General features: G+C 39.7%; 1 protein-coding gene across 1 annotated transcript in view; it reads left to right on the forward strand.

Moving 5' to 3' along the window:
- Positions 1-19,995, forward strand: part of LOC145909739 (uncharacterized) — a 136,678-nt gene that overhangs the window by 93,897 nt on the left and 22,786 nt on the right. The gene's annotated exons all lie outside the window — the stretch shown is intronic.

The following is a 19,995-nucleotide window of genomic DNA, read 5'->3' on the forward strand; positions in this document are numbered from 1 at the left end:
CTTTATTTGGAGTCAGACTGTTAGTATATGAAGGTTCGGTTTTTGTCGCTTTACTAGCATTGGATTTCTTTTGTGTCAGATAACGCATTAATAATATTAAGGCAAGTAATCGAACGCTTCATTTTGTTGACCTGCGCTTGTGATTGAATCGAAAAATCCTTCTGATTTGAGCATTGTTTTTTTTGTGAACGTTTAGTTTTTCTTGTTGAAACGGAGTTTCGTTCTGTTTTGAGTTGCTACGGAAGACGGCTTTTATGAGTAATATTCTTCCATTTGCAAAGCACAAAACTAAACTCACTTCCACGCCTAACGTTTTTGGAGGTGAAAGGTCGCAACAACAGAAAAGCAATTTAGATGATATTATCAGTGAGTTAAATAACGTCGGTTAGGACCCTTCGGCTATTCATTGGACAGAACCACGGCCAAGCGTGGTGCCACCTGTTTGTGAGACCAGGTCGAGTTCGTCCGCCACGCCTTTAAGTGACGTACAGCACTGTGAGTTGCCCAGTCGCGTTGGTTTTGTTGATTCGGCATCAAGAAAATCTTTCGAAGAGAGGAATGAATCGCAGAAAGGAAGGTGGTTGAGCAAGATAGGCATTCCCAAGTTTTGGCCCGATCGTTGCGCGATTTGGTTTGCTACTGTGGAAACGTTGTTTCAAGCGTATGGGATAGATAGCGAGTTTGAACGTTTTGTCATTCCGCATTTGGGTGACGAGCAGATTGCACGAGTCGGTCATTTGATTTGAAATAGAGATGATCGTTTCCGTTCACAGCATTGAAACAGAGCTTACTTAAATTTTATCTCAGGAACAGGTTCGGTTGACGAAATTGCTGAATTCCTCTTGTTCCGACAACAAGCGCCCCAATGAACTTTTAAGTGAGACGAATTATGGGGAATTAAGTGCGTCTTCCACCGCTTTGCTTAAAAAGTTACTGTTGGATCGACTACCGAAAAAAATACGGTTAATTCTTTCCGCCAGTATGCACTTGAGTTTAGACGAATTAGCTGAGAAAACAGATAGCATGATGGTGATTAATTCGCCTGATTTGTTTATGCAAAATTCATCTGCGGCATCCGTGTCTGATGCCGTTCCATTGTCGTGGCCTTCTATTGTTAATTCGCAAACGATTGTTAACTACAGTTTTGACAAACGTTTGATGAAACTAACAAAGGATATTCAGACGATTAAAACTCTTCAAACGGCCAGTTTTCTGAATGCTTCACAAGCATCAGATAGGCAGGAAAACAACTCTCAACAACAGAGTTTTCCCAGACGCAGGAATTACGTTCAAAGCAATTCGTACTCTAGACCACAGAATAACCAGCCATCAAGTAGTTTTCAGAGAAGAACCCGCTTTAATCAACCAAATGCTTCGGGGTTTCATGGAATGGCACCAGCAAAGTTGTGTTACTACCATCCGACCTACGGCAGTGCGTCTAGATCATGCCAGCCTGGTTGTGTCCTGTATTTAATGAACGAGGTAGAAGGTGATGAGTCGGCAGGGTCAAAATCGTTTTATTAGCAACAAAACTTTCACCGTACTGGACAGGATTAATCGATTGCAATTCCTTGTTAATTCTGGAAGTGACGTCAGTATCATTCCATGTTGGTTTTCTCCACGTTTGTCTCAACCACAATCAGGTAGATTATTTGGTGCATCTGGAGTCACATTTAAGTCTTTTGGTGATGTGTCTTTATCGGTTGACTTTGGTTTAAAGCGAAGCTTGCGGTGGACATTTTTGGTTTGCGATATTGAGAAGCCAATTCTTGGTGCAGATTTTCTTGATCACTTTGATATACTTGTTGACACTCGACGAAAGAAATTAATTCCGACGGAAAGCCGAGAGCCGAGGGTTCGTAAAACGCCACAAGTGTTATTATCGTCACCGATCCCACGCTTGTGCGAAATTGCAGAAATCCGAACCGTCCCATGTTTGCGTTGTCCAAAGCAAACAAAAGCTTAATCCAATTTTCAATGCCGATGTTCCAGGTGATAAATTATCTATGGACGAGACATGCGGTGATAACGCTAGCAATGATTGTAATCAACAAACACTTTACAAATTTGAAGCTGTTTTAAAGGAATCAAATGTAAACTTATTTGTTATTTTGTAAAAGCCCACCTCTGCCATGTAGAATGTTATAAAATTGTGGTTATTGGTTTATAATAATTCAGCTGCCACCAAGTTTGTAACAATTAATCTAAACCTGGTCATGTAGTGCTTGGGAATTGAATTTCTCTGTCATTTTGGGGAGAAACTACCACAGTAAATGTGTCGCCTAGCAACCACATGATATTGGGACATTGCCTGGCAGTAAAACTTCAAACAACCAGTTTGCAAAAACACAGAAATGAACACAGCCTTTAATCTACATGAGATGATTGTATTGCAATTCCAGCTTTTTTTCCAGGGATGAGTTTTGAATCCACCCGACCATGGAAGTGAGCTGCAGAGTGGGGTTCATTTATAGCTAATGAGAATCAAGATCCTCTAAGCAGGAATGTTCTCTAAATCCTCTTCAAACTTATTGATGTTCCAGATCACTTGGCAAGGGAATAAGTGATTTTCGCATTAAAACTTTGTAAAGTTTGTTTTTGAAGATATAACTGACGCAAAACAGTTCCATGTTAATAAATTCAGCTCCATTACCAAAAACACAATAGTCTGATAATTTTTATTTGCAAGACAAGTCACGTGATGTAGAATACCGACATAGGTTAATGCGATAATGACGTAACGAAATTTCATCTCGCCCGAAAGATTTCGCCTCAAATTCACAATTAAACCCCGAAATTGGTTGAGTTTCGACTGTGTGTTGTCTTCATGCAGCTGTCATCATTTTTTTTGTATTGAGTCACAGTAGCCCTCCTTCATGAGTCACAAGTTCCATCAAGTTTGGTAACCTAGCAAAACTGCCACCAGGTGATAAATGTGGAACTCCTTAAACACTCTATTTAGGATTTAATTTGTGAGATGGGGAATTACAACGAAACAAAACATAACGCTGAGTCCTAGTGAAAATCTACACAACCCCAAACCAAGTGTAGAAACCTGTGAAAAAGTAGAAACAAACCGATGGGAAACGAATTAAATTGATGTATTGTCGGGGTACGTCCCCGCTGAGCTACCGTGGGATACGACTGCGTTTCGGGCCTCGCATCCAAAGGATCCGACTGAGTCTCGATGGCAACTCGGCCTCGTGGACAACTTGCCTTGTCTATCTTAAGGTTTACTGTTGGAGTTAAAGAACTCCTTTACACAAGTCTGTGCGTCTTCTAAATAGTCTAACTCCCGACAAAACACATACATCAACCAAGCTTCAAACCAGTCCAAAGTTGTTCATAAATCCATTTAATGTCGATATTCCAGTACTATTTACAGCACAGAAGTTTCTTCAAAACATGGACAGTACTAAAGCAGAACCAACAGCCAAGACCCTTACACAGCAACAGTTAAAACACACTGATTTGGCAGGCGCTAGTCGCTCTGCTTATATAGCCTGCGGTTGGCCACACGTATTGATGCCTTATTTGGAGTTGTTGCGCAACTTGAATGCAACTTGAAGTTGGCCGATTTGGTCGATTACGTCAGTTATTTATATAGCTTGATTAGGAAAATATGTTGTTTATGTTTAGGATGACTTTGTTTTCCGAATAACTAAAAGTAGTTATGTTTACTTTAGCTTTATTTATTATTTGCGAAAGAAATACTTGTGTTTAAATTAAGCTTATTTGTTATTTGCCAAAGAAATGCCTATAATTATTTTAACTTGATTTAAGCAGTTAGTTTAGTTGCCTAACCTATATGACTTTATTGCCCAAATTTCATGGTTTATAGCACAACTATAAAGTGGCTGCTTCTATAGGCTACAATTTTTTTACCTGCCACCAGGTCGGCAGGTTTTTCTGTTGATTGTCCGATCGGGAATTGACCTAAACCGAAAATTAGTTTTTTTTTCCCCATGTCGTTTTACTGGAAATCACAACTTGATTACAATAATTATTACGTTTCCATGGCCGCTTTTCAGGCGCAGTATTCTGCCCAAAGGCCATAAAAACGGAAGTGACGTATTAAAACGAGGCGCTTCACTGCGCCTCAACTGCCGATTGGTCGGGCGGTCCAGAAGGGGTTGCCTGACGAAGTTGAGGCGGAGTATACTCGGCCCGAAGGATTTCGGTTTTGTTGACATTGTAACTGCGCAGGTGTGTAGGTCTACGAATGGTATTAGTGTTGTTAACCTGAGTAGTAACAATTTGATAAATATAATATCCATGCAGGGAGACAAAAATGTGATTAGCCACCTTGCAAAAATGCGATGAGCCTGATTGTGGTAACGCACTATACAGCAGGTTGCTGATGAAATTAGAAAGGACACAGCTTCATTATTTATGACTAATTATTTGCAATTTAATTATTTTTGTCAATTTATGGATGTAGGGTTGTCATGCAGCTACAGGCCTGGAAGTTTAGAATTCAAGTTGTATTTAAAGGAGGGGTTAACTTCCCACTCTACAAGGATCGCCATATGCTTCCCTTGTTAGCACATACATTTTGATGACTTGTTATCACATACAAATGTGTTGTAAACAATGCATTAGGTTGTTAATCCAGTGAACATTTAAAGCTCATGCAGACATATGAAGATGGTCAGTAATTGAAACTTTACTTGCGAGCTTGATCATGGTACACAGTATTATGTACATGGACCTATTGAAAGCAGATGGATCTTGTGAATGCTCACCTATAAATGAATTTGTGTACTATGTTTTGTTTCAATTCAATAAATAAAATCATAAAGTTTTGTGTGGTTTATCAGGACTTCAATATATAGATATGCATAGTTATGATGTAGTCTGTATAATATGTACTGTTTTAAACTTCTTTTTTCTACAAAGAGCGGAAATAGGCCAGGTTGGTGGTGATTCAATGTATTGTGGCTCTATTTTATGTCTAATAACTAGGAAGACCGCATTCTTTGACTGTATTCTCCACAACATGCAAAGTCTTAACGGACATGGAAACGCAAGCGGTTTTGCGTCTGTTCGTTCGGGCCATGTTTTCAGGCTATGTGCGGAAGTGGGTCATAACATAATTATACGCTTTGGGCCTTTTTTTGTATATACATGTGTTGTGCGGCCACAGTATGAAGTTAGTGAGGGTTGAGATTGTCCAAGTAACAAAACGTGGGTAGAATTGCTGGTAAGTTTCCGTTAGTTAGTGTTTGTGATGTAAATTAAGACCGCATATCAGTATTTCTATTAAAAAAGTGTCATAAAGAAACTCAGTGACGTCACAAGGCAACCGGTGATGCATTGTGGTCAATTTTCGGGTTAAATGAGCAGGGAGTCACGTGCTGTAGCCAGAGCGATTTTCAGCGTGTTTGGTGCAGTTTTAGTGCATTTTTTCCCTTCTCATTCAGTCAGTCATTTGGTGCTGGGTGCTGTGAAAAAGTTTGTTGAAAAAGCATCAAAATGTTCTAGTGTTCATAGCCCAAAATTGAATCACAGAAGTGTACCTTAATTTGTGATTGTATGTTAGGCCCGCCTCTTGGCTACGCATTCAGGTCAAAATTAGTTGCAGAACATTATTTTAGCTGAATAAGCTGTATGCAAAAAAATGTAAGTTGGGTTTGCGAAAAAATGAATCACACAAACCTGACCTAGTTTGCAATTTAATGTTGGCCCCAACCCTTTTCTACGCAATGGCAACAAAATTGGCACAGGGAAGGTTGCTTTGGTTGCCCCTGGGGCTGTTTTCGAGAGTGGTTTCCAAAGTGGGCACTAGGGGCGTTTGCAATCGTACGGGGGGCGCTTGAGGGTATGGCCAATTTTCACTTATAGCATAAAGTCAGTGTTTCCCAACCGGTGGTACGTTGACCACCAGTGATATGCGACCGCATTCCAGGTGGCACGCGAGCACCTTTCCGTAATTATCTTAGCTCTTTCTTGGTGGGACGTGCGTTCAGCGCATTCGCCACTCTTTTAGATGAAAAAATTAATCGTCTTGATATCGAAAATTGAGCAGACTTGATATCAACAATTGAGGAGACTTGATATCGACAATTGAGGAGACTTACGATTGTTTTTGTCCGACATGAAACCTTATGTTGAGAAATTGTTGTCATTCCACCAACCTCACCCATCGTTGACAAGCAACAAATGAATTCGTTGTGTTTTTTGTCTGTTCTGTTAGGCGTCGTTAAATGACCAAGATATGTTTGGGGGCCGGTACAGAAAAAAAGTTTGAGAAACACTGCTATAGGACATAAGATCCTCCGGGAGGCTCCTTAGATCCTGTGTCTCGTCCGATGCAGCTGCAATCAATTTTTTTTCTCTATGAATAATACCAGTAGATCTTCATGGATCACCGACCACGGGAATTGTTGTGGGCAAACAGGCAAATCACTCAGTATGGGTATTAATGCTGATAGCCTTCAAAACTTGATTTTTGGGATTTAATACTGATATGGGGCCTTAAACCAGTAAACACGTCTTGCATGAACAATTGTAATGAGGGTGGATTCCCTACTGCGCAACTCTGTTCACACGATTAACAACCTACGCATTTAAATATTCAACTACTCGGCCGAACAGGATCAGGTTATTGTAGGTATATTGAATATATCTCTGATACCGAGTCGTATCTGCCATCCAAAAACCTCCAGACGTGCATGGGCCCTGGTGCTGATGTACCCCCCTCCTCTCATGGGACGTAGTTTGTCTGATTGTCAACCCGACACTGGTTATGTCCCCGTATAATTGGTTGATCCTGATCCTCACATCCAACCTCTCAAGGTCAAACGGATAAAGTAGGACATGAACACAAAGTCATGACCTTCTTAATCAATTGCAGAGGTTTGGTTGTAAATTAAGCCGAACAGTAATAAGTTATCTTCTATTAATTTGGGAAAATAAACCACACAGCGGGTATAAAAGTGTTTTTATTAAATACGAACAATGGCTGTGTTTTCTGGAGCTTCGGTAATAATACCTCTCATATTACTGATTCGTGCGACCAGAACACAGCAGGGTTAGAAATATTTGGGAAGATTGAAACTTATTTGTGTTTCAAAATTTGATGGAAATAAGTCCACACCCCGATCGCTTGGAGGAAAGCATCGCAAGTTTCTGGGCTTATTCTTGTCTGTATATTCCCGTAATAAACCGATCCATCGTATACTTGTAACAATGTCTCATCAACGATAACCGGAATGTCTTTCCATCTTTTGGTTTCAATGATTTCTCTCACCAGGTTATTACTACACGATCTGAAGTTGGCTTTCCCTGTCATGCACAAAAGCTTAACAACACTCAGATAATCAATAGATAAGTGGAGAAACTTATAATCACTTAAATCTTAGCATAGTTTTGTATTTGTTAGATTAATCCTTACGTTAATTAAACTTTTGCCAGTCCATAAGTGTAAAATGTTTGAGAAACACCGGTTTGAACAATGTTTCCTATTTATTGTTTTTGTCCTGAGAATTTTCTGACACAACTAATGTCATCCAACATTGCTTTGATATCAACATAAGTTAATCCACAAAACTTGACACATAATAGGATTGCAATATTTTTTAACAGAATCTGCTTAGTGTGTATTTTTGTGACAAGGATATTGACTTCCCAGATTAAACTTGTTTTATGTTGATCACATGACTTACTTATGTCAAGTCCGAAGTGCCGACCTATTGCTCTACGTTGCATTTCAACAATGTTCGGTCGAATGCTATTCGTGTTCAGTAAAGACATTAATACCATCGTCAAACTCCTGTGGAAAATAAAAAATAAGTTTTTTCCACACAAAGACCTGAATATTTCAGCTGTTGTGTGACCAGGTTGAATGTGGAATGAAAACAGTAACCAGAGTAAGTTATGGTTTAAACCTACCTGAGGAAAGCAACTTTTAAACTAGCATCGACATTGAAGTGGAATGCAGGAAGTTACAAGCAGAAAGCCTAAGATGTAACCGTGACAGAGCATGAACAAGGACTCCTATTGTACATATATTGTACATATTAATAAAGGTATAAGATGACGGAAGTTTAACTTGCTTCTTTACCTTTAACATCGTGCGATTTTCTGTATGATCGCCGATATGTTTTAGCATGTAACATACGTCACAGAAATTAGCGCTTGTATTGCGTAATGTTTTGTATTTGTAACATACGTCACAGAAACCAGTGCTTATATTACGTAATGCTATTTGTGCAGCATTGCACAAGTTTTGCAAATCCCATAATGTGACTTAAATGATAAACCCATAGAATGTTCTCGAGTAAAGCGATTCATTTAATATCCTGTTTACCATATAAAATATTCTCACAGGATACATACTCTTGTATTACACTAAGTATTTTAATGCGTCCCAGATAATACAAGAAGGATCACCTTCCGTTAGTGTGCAACAGACCATGTGAACAAATCTGCCCAGCAGCACGTGAATCACCTATACCCGGTTCACACACACATAACTTCGATGTGCTCTGGCTGACAATATCCTGTGTTTTGTGTTCTTGTATTATATTACTTCGAGCGGTTCGTGTTATCACGTGACATTATTGACCAATCAGCTCTCAGAATGGAGAGCTTTAAGAAGCCCAGTTTTTACCCGTAAATTCAGTCTCAGTCTATTCTATTCGCTTGGATTCTATCGACATTTTATTGAAACGTTGTAATGTACCGTCGTAATATAACAGAAATAAATACAATTATTCGGGAAGATATCCTGGTTCTGGGTGCTTTATAGAAAGGGGCAGAAGCAGGTTTAACAATCGAAGAGACTCAATTTGCGCTCAAGCTATCGAGGCTCTGTTAAATATCTCTGAGTCAATTAGAGTTATTTACAAGCACAAGGTATGTTGAAAAAATATATGAAAATATGTGATGTTGGTGTAAAATATTGCTTTGAGGCGTAAAATATTGTACGTTATTCTTCAATCATAGTAAAAGTTCAATCAACGCAGTTTGTACAGAGCGTCATAAACTGACGTAACAATAGTTTGTAACGTTTCCAAAAACTTAATTCTTTGTGTTAATTATGCAAAACATAAATTTTAATTCCACAATCTAATGTGTATTTAACTGCAGGAATTGAACACAATTACTTCCATTGTTACAATTGTGAATGAAATGTCTTGCGTTGTGATGACGAAAGACTATCAAGTGACGAACATTATCACTCGATCGTGTCCATCTCCGAGACCAACAAAAGGCAAAGATTTATATTCCCACAAAGCGTCTCCGTTTAGTGAACAATGGTCGATAAAATTTATGAGTTAACGTTGAAGCTGTTTTCGTGCAACGGCGAGTGTTTGTCAGCCTCGTAAATCCTGAACGTTTTGAATCGCAAGGCAGTAAAAGGAAACCTGTTTGAACGCCGCTTCACAACCATCCGATATCACCAGGTAAATTGCGAGATTTCTGCGCGATCTTAGACGAGATCAAGTAGCGTTACGTGATTGGGTCGAACGAATAAATAAGTTTTGCCAGAGAAGGTTTGAATTTATTGATTCAATCAATATGACTTAAAGTTCGCCCTAATTTAAACAAAGCACCTAAAACAGAAGCAAACGTTATATAATGACAAACGTCGGCATGTTGGACCTCGTGGCGACTGGTCGTGTCACCAAACCTGCCATGAAACAACACGCTTACCTCACGTAACTCACAAAACTCTTGCTTCCAACTCACAATCAGTCTGGTACACAGAAATACGAATACAATGTCATATATTCCATCTTAGCGTTGTCTCGATAAATTCATAGAGTTGCTCGATGGTTTGTAACAGTGTACGTCGAGGTCGTGATCGGTGACCTTGAACGAGCTGGTTGTTTGGTCACCAAAATTTCAATCGTGATTGCCGCTGGACCAATAATTATAATTTACAAGCATTTCGTTGCGTGCCATTCGGGAAAATGGATTCCCATTTTGACGTCATACGAGAAAAATTCCACCACTCCCCCGGAATCAATCCATCGATTTACCGCGAGCCTTTTTATTACTGCTGTGTGAGATTTGAAGGACGTTGCGATTGAATTGATTTTAATATAATTGTGCGTAGGTAACTATTTACCACTTTATTAATGCGATGATATAAAAGCGAAGTAAATGCCGGAAAGGGTTTGATCGGTCGGATGATTTTGATATGTCTCCACTCGATAAACACGAGTCAGTTTAGAATAAGCTTTGCGAGGTCGAGTCGAGAGTCGCGCACGCGATCATAACAGCGACTCCGATTTGTTGAAGTTTATTTGCCAGTTTAACCACAACGTGTTAAAATAACATCGTTGACTTGACCGAGCGCGATCGACAGAAGTTGTTTCCTCATAAGAACGCAGAAGATGGATCTGGTCCACCCAATATTTTATAATGTGTATCACATTATGCTCGCATTGCACGCGAGTTTCTTGTGCGATGTGAGAAGATTTAGGTCATGGTCTGTTTACCTTCGACGAAACAACGCAACGCACTAGTGCACACGTTCTAGAACATTGTTCCCCAACCGGTGGTACGCGACGGCATTCCAAGATATAGTTCGAATTTAAAAAAATCGTAAGTTATCTCAAAATGTTCGTTACTTCATTCCCTAGGTTACTTTGTAACACTCAACTGGGTGGTACGCGTGAAAATTGTTGTACCTGCAAGTGGTATGCAACCACAAAAAGGTTGGGAATCACTGTTCTGGAAGGTTTAACAGTGACTGTCTCACCGAAACTGACCCACTTGATGGGTTTCGAACGCGTCGTGCTGCTCCCGGGTCAACATACGAGCGCGCGCCGATGCGACGTTTCTTCCGATTACTCCGCAATATATGTTGATACGGACATCATTCAACCTCGCGTGGTTGGAAATACGATGGCACCATTACTAGAAATAGTTCCGGCGGGCGATGGAATTGGCAAAATACACCGTGTGCGTTTCACGCGTTTGGCGTATCATCCGGTTCGCATTCGACATTTTGGCACCATCCTAACGGCTTCATATGACGGGTTAGGCAAACTTATATCATTTGAGGGTGGTAACGTGATTGTGTGTGAACTTCTTCGTTAGTAGACAATCGTTGGGAAGAATCGCTGGATGGCTCGTATCGTAACTCAAATTCTTGTTGTCGGTCTTACCCTAACGCAGATGACGTCATCTTTTGATATAGGACCGAGTCTACATGACAAGTTCTGACTCAATGTTTCCTTGTTAACTGACATTTTGCAATTGCACTTTTTAATATTAGCAAGATCCATCCTAGATACGTGATAAAATGAGATATTCCACAAACCGATGTCGTTTCATTCATTGTAACATAAAGCCGCATATTCCTGTGGTAAAACCTTGACTTACGCGCGAAGTCGCAATTCACGAATTCAGTTTTCGCTGCGTCTGTGGCTTTGGCGCTTTTTTGCGTTGTTGATTTGTCCGAGTTACGCAATAATTTACATTGCAGAGTTATATAGTTAAAGTAAACAAGTTATATAATATTTACATGGTTCAATCCATGTATGATTTCTCGATACAAAAGAGCGTATTTGCTAATTAACGTTGCCAGGAAACAACAGAGGTGGCAAACAGAAAAAAGTTTCCAGTCGCCTTTTTCTCGACGTAGTCGAATTGTTTGATTAATTCGAAGGATATTTAAACCAATCGTTTCAAGTGATTGTTTTTTTCAAGTTGACGATTTGGTACAAGTTAAAGTTGGAGTCGTTAGTGACGTTTAATTAGGAATGTAGATTCTGTGGAGAGGGATATGACGTTGAATATCGATTTGTTGTGAAATTTACTGGTAATTACATGACTGTGGTTTAAACTGACCTTGTCTCTGAATATTACGTCACAATATCACATTTACGTGTAAACAATTTGGTTATTGTGGATGTTTATTGCTTCTATGAAGAGGACAAGGTGAGCGACTGTTTGTCCATTCTTCAACATAACGATTTACAAATACGAAACTTTAGTAAAATTCCAGCACTATAGCTTACACACTAAAATTTATCGACAATTTCATTCACCAACCTTGAATAACCCTTAAAAAAAGTTTGGTTTCGTTTTCTGTTAACTTTGTGAGAACGATGAGTTACCTCACGGCAATTCATAAGGTTTGAAATACTCACAAAGTTCGTGTACGTAGCTTTGCTACTGATAGAACGACCATCGGACCGTTCAAATTTGTGTGGCATTTGCTGCACGGTAATTCTTGTATAATGTGATGCATTTTATTCTGTTAATTCAAAATACATAAAAGATTTTAAAGGCAAAGTCTAAAGCTCATCTTCTATAATACAAAAAATTCTAATACAAATGGTAAAAAGCTGTTGAAGAAATATGGTTTAATTGCGCAAGGTCATCACGTTTAATTTATCAACGAGTTGGTTACAGTTGTAGGAATTTTACAGCGAAAAATTAAACAAAATCGTTGGTGAATTTATTCTCGGGAATTAAAACCGCGGAAATTTTTATCACCGCTGTTGTTTAATTTCACTGCGCGATCTCAGTGCATTTTGGTGCAATTGTGCGCATTTCTCAATTTGCCACATTATCAAGTCCCTGATCTTTTATTGGTTTTATGCGCTGATATTAAAGCGAAGCAAGTGTTTGAATGGTCGGGTTAACTTTACGTCATTCGTTTTGATATCGCAATTGGCACCTTCGTTTAAATGCCATATTATAGGCTAGTGCGGTTTCAGAATATATCATAATTCATTCGATGAATTAAAGTTGAACTGTTTTCGTGCAACGGCGAGTGGTTGTCAGTCTCGTAAATCCTGAACGTTTTCAATCACAAGGCCGTGAAAGTTAACCTGTTTGAACGCCGCCTCACAACCAATCGGTATCACCATGTTGTGTTTGAGTCCCGCGTATCCTCTCTCCGTGTAACGAACAATGGTCGATAAAATTTAGGAGTTAACGTTGAAGTTATTTTCGTGCAACGATGAGTGTTTGCCAGCCTCGTAAATCCTGAACGTTTTGAATCGCAAGGCCGTAAAAGGTAACCTGTTTGAACGCCGTCTCACAACCAATCAGTATCACCATGTTGTGTTTGAGTCCCCCGTATCCTCTCTCCGTTTAACGAACAATGGTCGATAAAATTTAAGAGTTAACGTTAAAGCTGTTTTCGTGCAACGGCGAGTGTTTGTCAGTCTCGTAAATCCTGAACGTTTTGAATCGCAAGGCAGCAAAAGGTAGCATGTTTGAACGCAGCCTCACAACCAATCCGATATCACCAGGTAAATTGCGAGATTTCTGCGCGATCTTTAGAATACGAGATCAAGTAGCGTTACGTGTTTGGGACAAACGAATAAATAATTTTTCCAGAATCGCTTTGAATTTATGGAATCAATCAATATGACTTGAAGTTCGCCCTAATTCAAACAAAGCACCTAAAAAAAACAAGCAAACGTTATTTAATGACAAACATCGGCATGTTGAACCTCGTGGCGACTGGTCGTGTCACCAGACCTGCCATGAAACAACATGTTTACCTTACGTAACTCACAAAACACTTGCTTCAAAATCACAATCAGTTCCGATGGTTTGTAACAGTGTACGTCGAGGTCGTGATTGGTGTCCTTAGACGTGCTGGTTGTTTGGTCACCAAAATTTCAATCCTGATTGCCGCTGGACCAATAATTCTAATTTACAAACATTTCGTTGGGTGCCATTCCGGAAAATTGTTTTCCACATTGACGTCATACGAGAAAAATTCCACCATTCCGCCGGAATCAATCCATCGATTTACCGCGGGCCTTTTTATTACTGCTGTGTGAGATTTGAAGGACGTTGCGATTGAATTGATTTTGATATAATTGTGCGTAGGTAACAATTTACTACTTTATTAATGCGATGATATAAAAACGAAGCAAATGCTGGAAAGCGTTTGATCGGTCGGATGATTTTGATATGTCTCCACTCGATAAACACGAGTCAGTTTAGAATAAGCTTTGCGAGGTCGAGCCGAGATTCGTGCAAGCGATCATAACAGCGACCTGATTTGTTGAAGTTTATTTGCCAGTTTAAACCACAACGTGTTAAAAGAACATCGTTGACTTGACCGAGGGCGATCGACAGAAGTTGTTTCCTCATAAGAACGCACAAGATGGATCTGGTCCACCCAATATTTTATAATGTGTATCACATTCTGCTCGCAATGCACGTGAGTCTCTGGTGCGATGTGAGAAGATTTAGGTCATGGTCTGTTTACCTTCGACGAAACAACGCAACGCACTAGTGCACACGTTCTAGAACAGTGTTCCCCAACCGGTGGTACGCGACGGCATTCCAGGATATAGTTCGAATTTAAAAAATCGTAAGTGATCTCAAAATGTTCGTTACTTCATTCCCTAGGTTACTTTGTAACACTCAGCTAGGTGGTACGCATGGAAATCGTTTTACCTCCAAGTGGTACGCAACCACAGATTGGGAATCACTGTTCAAGAAGGTTTAACAGTGACTGTCTCACCGAAACTGGCCCACTTGATGGGTTTCGATCGCTTCGTGCTGCCCCCGGGTCAGCATACGAGCGCGCGCCGATGCGACGTTTCTTCAGATTACTCCGCAATATATGTTTATACGGACATCATTCAACCTCGCTTGGTCGGAAACACGATGGCGCCGCTACTAGAAATAGTTCCGGCACGCGATGGAATTGGCAAAATACACCGTGTGTGTTTCACGCGTTTGGCATATCATCCGGTTCGCATTCGACATTTCGGCACCATCCTAACGACTTTATATGACGGGTTCGGCAAACTTATATCATTTGAGAGTGGTAACGTGATTGGGTGTGAACTTCTTCGTTAGTCGACAATCGTTGGGAAGAATCGCTGGATGCCTCGTATCGTAACTCAAATTCTTGTTGTCGGTCTTACCCTAACGCAGATGACGTCATCTTTTAATATAGGACCGAGTCTACATGACAAGTTCTGACTGATTGTTTCGTTGTTAACTGACATTTTACGATTGCACTTTTTAACATTAGCAAGATCCATCCGAGATACGTGATAAAATGAGATATTCCACAAACCGATGTCGTTTCATTCATTGTAACATAAAGCCACATATACCTGTGGTAAAACCTTGACTTACGCGCGAAGTCGCAATTCACGAATTCAATTTTCGCTGCGTCTGTGGCTTTGGCGCTTTTTTGCGTTGTTGATTTGTCCGAGTTAAGAAATAATTTACATTGCAGAGTTATATAGTTAAAGTAAACAAGTTATATAATATTTACATGGTTCAATCCATGTATGATTTCTTGATACAAAAGAGCGTATTTTCGAATTAACGTTGCCAGGAAACAACAGAGGTGGCAAACAGAAAAAAGTTTCCAGTCGCCTTTTTCTCGACGTAGTCGAATTGTTTGATTAATTCGAAGGATATTTAAACCAATCGTTTCAAGTGATTGTTTTATTCAAGTTGGCGATTTGGTACAAGTTAAAGTTGGAGTCGTTAGTGACGTTTAATTAGAAATGTAGATTCTGTGGAGAGGGATATGACGTTGACTATCGATTTTGTTGTGAAATTTACTGGTAATTACATGACTGTGGTTTAAACTGACCTTGTCTCTGAGTATTACGTCACAATATCACATTTACGTGTAAACAATGTGGTTATTGTGAATGTTTATTGCTTCTATGAAGAGGACAAGGTGAGCGACTGTTTATCCATTCTCCAACTTAACGATTTACGAATTCGAAACTTAAGTTAAATTCCACTAATTTGTTTTTAAGCGTAGAGGAATTTACCGACAATGTCATAAACCAACCTTGAATAATCCTCAAAACATTTTGGTTTCGTTTTCTGTTAAGTTTATGAGAACGATGAATTACCTCACGGCAATTCATAAGGTTTGAAATACTCACAAAGTTCGTGTACGTAGCTTTGCTACTGATAGAACTTCCATGGGACAGTTCAAATTTGTGTGGCATTTGCTGCACGTTATTTCTTGTATAATGTGATGCATTTTATTCTGTTAATTCAAAATACATAAAAGATTTTAAAGGCAAGGTCTAAAGCGCATCTTCTACAATACAAAAAATTCTGATTAAAAGCGGTTGAGGAAATATGGTTTAATTGCGCAAGGTGAGCACGTTTTGCTCATCAACGTATTGGTTACAGTTGTAAGAATTCTACTCAGAAACTAAACAGAAATCCTTGGTGCATTTATTCTCGGGAGATATAACCGTGGGAATTTTTATCACCGCTGTTGTTGAATTTCACTGCGGGATCTCAGTGCATTTTGGTGTAATTGTGCGCATTTCTCAATTTGCCACATTATCAAGTCCCTGATCTTATATTGGTTTCATGCGCTGATATTAAAGCGAAGCAAGTGTTTGATTGGTCGACTTAACATTACGTCAATCGTTTTGATATCGCAATGAAATTCGCACCTTCGTTTAAATGCCATATTATAGGCTAGTGTACACGTTCTAGACGAATGACGTGATGTTAAATGCCATATTATAGGCTAGTGCACACGTTCTAGAACAGTGTTCCCCAACCGGTGGTACGCGACGGCATTCCAGGATATAGTTCGAATTCAAAAAATCGTAAGTGATCTCAAAATGTTCGTTACTTCGTTCCCTAGGTTACATTGTAACACTCAACTAAGTGGTACACGTCAAAATTGTTTTATCTCGCCGCCTCACAACCAATCAGTATCACCATGTTGTGTTTGAGTCCCGCGTACCCTCTATCCGTGTAACGAACAATGGTCGATAAAATTTAAGAGTTAACGTTGAAGCTGTTTTCGTGCAACGGCGAGTGCTTGTCAGCCTCGTAAATCCTGAACGTTTTGAACCGCAAGGCAGTAAAAGGTAACCTGGTTGAACGCCGCCTCACAACCAATCCGATATCACCAGGTAAATTGCGTGATTTCTGCGCGATCTTTAGAATACGAGATCAAGTAGCGTTACGTGATTGGGACCAACGAATAAATAAGTTTTGCCAGAGAAGCTTTGAATTTATTGATTCAATCAATATCACTTAAAGTTCGCCCTAATTTAAACAAAGCACCTAAAACACAAGCAAACGTTATATAATGACAAACATCGGCATGTTGAACCTCGTGGCGACTGGTCGTATCGCCAGACCTGCCATGAAACAACATGCTTACCTCACGTAACTCACAAAACACTTTCTTCAAACTCACAATCAGTCTGGTACACAGAAATACGAATACAATGTCATATATTCCATATTCCATCTTAGCGTTGTCCCGATAAATTCATAGAGTTGCTCGATGGTTTGTAACAGCCCAGCAAACAATTTGACGTAATTTCTACGTAGATTTCGGGTTGCGTTTTGGTCTAATCTACGTAGTGTCGGAATGTTTTTTTACGTAAATCTGTCGACTCGAAACTACGTCTTCAAAGCGTTTTCAAAAACGTCAACCACATACGTAGAAATGACGTTCTGTACAGTAACGTTCAAAACCAACGTTGGCTGGACATTCGTAACAACGTTATGTTTACGTAGAAATGTCGACTCGAAACGATGTTTTCCTGACGTAGGCTAGCTGTTTACGTCGCGAAAGGACATTTGTTTTACGTTACATTTTACGTCACAGGATTCGTCTATAAAACGTTTACGCGAATGTTTCTTCAACGTAAAAACATTGACTACTGTGACGTTGTTTAGCCATAGTTTCGGAACGTTGGGCTAACGTTGCAATTAACGTCTAATCTGACAACGATCTGACGATTTTGAAACGTTCCTTTCAACGCCAGATATACCTTTCAAAAAATTTAGATTTTGTTAATTAGTAATTTTTGATTTATCTTACCAACGCCTGCACAATAAGCACCACCTGAAGTTTGTCAACATAAAATAATTTATTAAAATAATCCCAGCACAACAATACTATGCTAAATCCGTCAATATGAAGACAGTGGTGTCGTATAATCCGCTGCTGGAATAGGGGTACTGCAAAAACAAAGAAAGAATATCACCAATCAATATAATCAAAGTTTTATATGTCGCATTCGGGTTGTATCGAAACGTATCAAATCAACGTCTTTCTTACGTTAACATTGACGTGCAATTTTGGTCGCATTCGGGTTGTATCGAAACGTATCAAATCAACGTCTTTTTTACGTTAACATTGACGTGCAATTGTGGTCGCGTTCGGGTTGTATCGAAACGTATCAAATCAACGTCTTTCTTACGTTAACATTGACGTGCAATTGTAGTCGCGTTCGGGTTGCATCGAAACGTATCAAATCAACGTCTTTCTTACGTTAACATTGACGTGCAATTGTAGTCGCGTTCGGGTTGCATCGAAACGTATCAAATCAACGTCTTTCTTACGTTAACATTGACGTGCAATTGTAGTCGCGTTCGGGTTGTATCGAAACGTATCAAATCAACGTCTTTCTTACGTTAACATTGACGTGCAATTGTAGTCGCGTTCGGGTTGTATCGAAACGTATCAAATCAACGTCTTTCCTACGTTAACATTGACGTGCAATTGTAGTCGCGTTCGGGTTGCATCGAAACGTATCAAATCAACGTCTTTCTTACGTTAACATTGACGTGCAATTGTAGTCGCGTTCGGGTTGTATCGAAACGTATCAAATCAACGTCTTTCTTACGTTAACATTGACGTGCAATTGTAGTCGCGTTCGGGTTGTATCAAACGTTTCAAATCAACGTCTGGGTTACGTCAATAATTACGTGCAAATATGGTCGATTTGGGGCTTTCTAAAACGTATCGAAGTTACGTCCCAGTTACGTTAAAATTTACGTACATAAATAGTTGCATTCAGGTTTTTATCTAACGTATATAGTGAACGTTTTACTTACGTTATTTATGACGTACTTTTTTGGTGAAAACAACGTTCATTACTAACGTCAGTGTTACCAACTTTCATACGACGTTTAGTTTGAAAATTACCTGGTATGCTACCAATTTTCGACTTTCCAGCGACGTTGCGAACGTCGAAAATACGTTGTGTGTTTGCTGGGAGTGTACGTCGAGGTCGTGATTGGTGTCCTTAGACGTGCTGGTTGTTTGGTCACCAAAATTTTAATCGTGATTGCCGCTGGAACCAATAATTATAATTTACAAGCATTTCGTTGGGTGTCATTCGGGAAAATGGATTCCCACATTGACGTCATACGAGTAAAATTCCTCCATTCCGCCGGAATCAATCCATCGATTTACCGCGGGCCTTTTTATTACTGCTGTGTGAGATTTTAGGGATGTTGCGATTGAATTGATTTTGATATAATTGTGCGTAGGTAACAATTTACCACTTTATTAATTAGCCCTGAGCATGTGAGGTTGCATGCGATGATATAAAAACGAAGTAAATGCTGGAAACCGTTTGATCGGTCGGATGATTTTGATATGTCTCCACTCGATAAACAGTTTAGAATACGCTTTGCGAGGTCGAGCCGAGATTCGTGCACGCGACTCCGATTTGTTGAAGTTTATTTGCCAGTTTAAACCACAACGTGTTAAAATAACATCGTTGACTTGACCGAGATCGATCGACAGAAGTTGTTTCCTCATAAGAACGCAGAAGATGGATCTGGTCCACCCAATATTTTATAATGTGTATCACATTGTGCTCGCATTGCACGTGAGTTTCTGGTGCGATGCTAGAAAATTTAAGGTCATGGTCTGCTTACCTTCGACGAAACAACGCAACGCACTAGTGCACACGTTCTAGAACATTGTTCCCCAACCGGTGGTACGCGACGGCATTCCAAGATATAGTTCGAATTTAAAAAAATCGTAAGTTATCTCAAAATGTTCGTTACTTCATTCCCTAGGTTACTTTGTAACACTCAACTGGGTGGTACGCGTGAAAATTGTTGTACCTGCAAGTGGTATGCAACCACAAAAAGGTTGGGAATCACTGTTCTGGAAGGTTTAACAGTGACTGTCTCACCGAAACTGACCCACTTGCTGGGTTTCGAACGCGTCGTGCTGCTCCCGGGTCAACATACGAGCGCGCGCCGATGCGACGTTTCTTCCGATTACTCCGTAATATATGT

The sequence above is a fragment of the Ascidia mentula genome, chromosome 7 (assembly GCF_947561715.1).
Source record: "Ascidia mentula chromosome 7, kaAscMent1.1, whole genome shotgun sequence".
NCBI classification, from domain to species: Eukaryota; Metazoa; Chordata; class Ascidiacea; order Phlebobranchia; family Ascidiidae; genus Ascidia; species Ascidia mentula.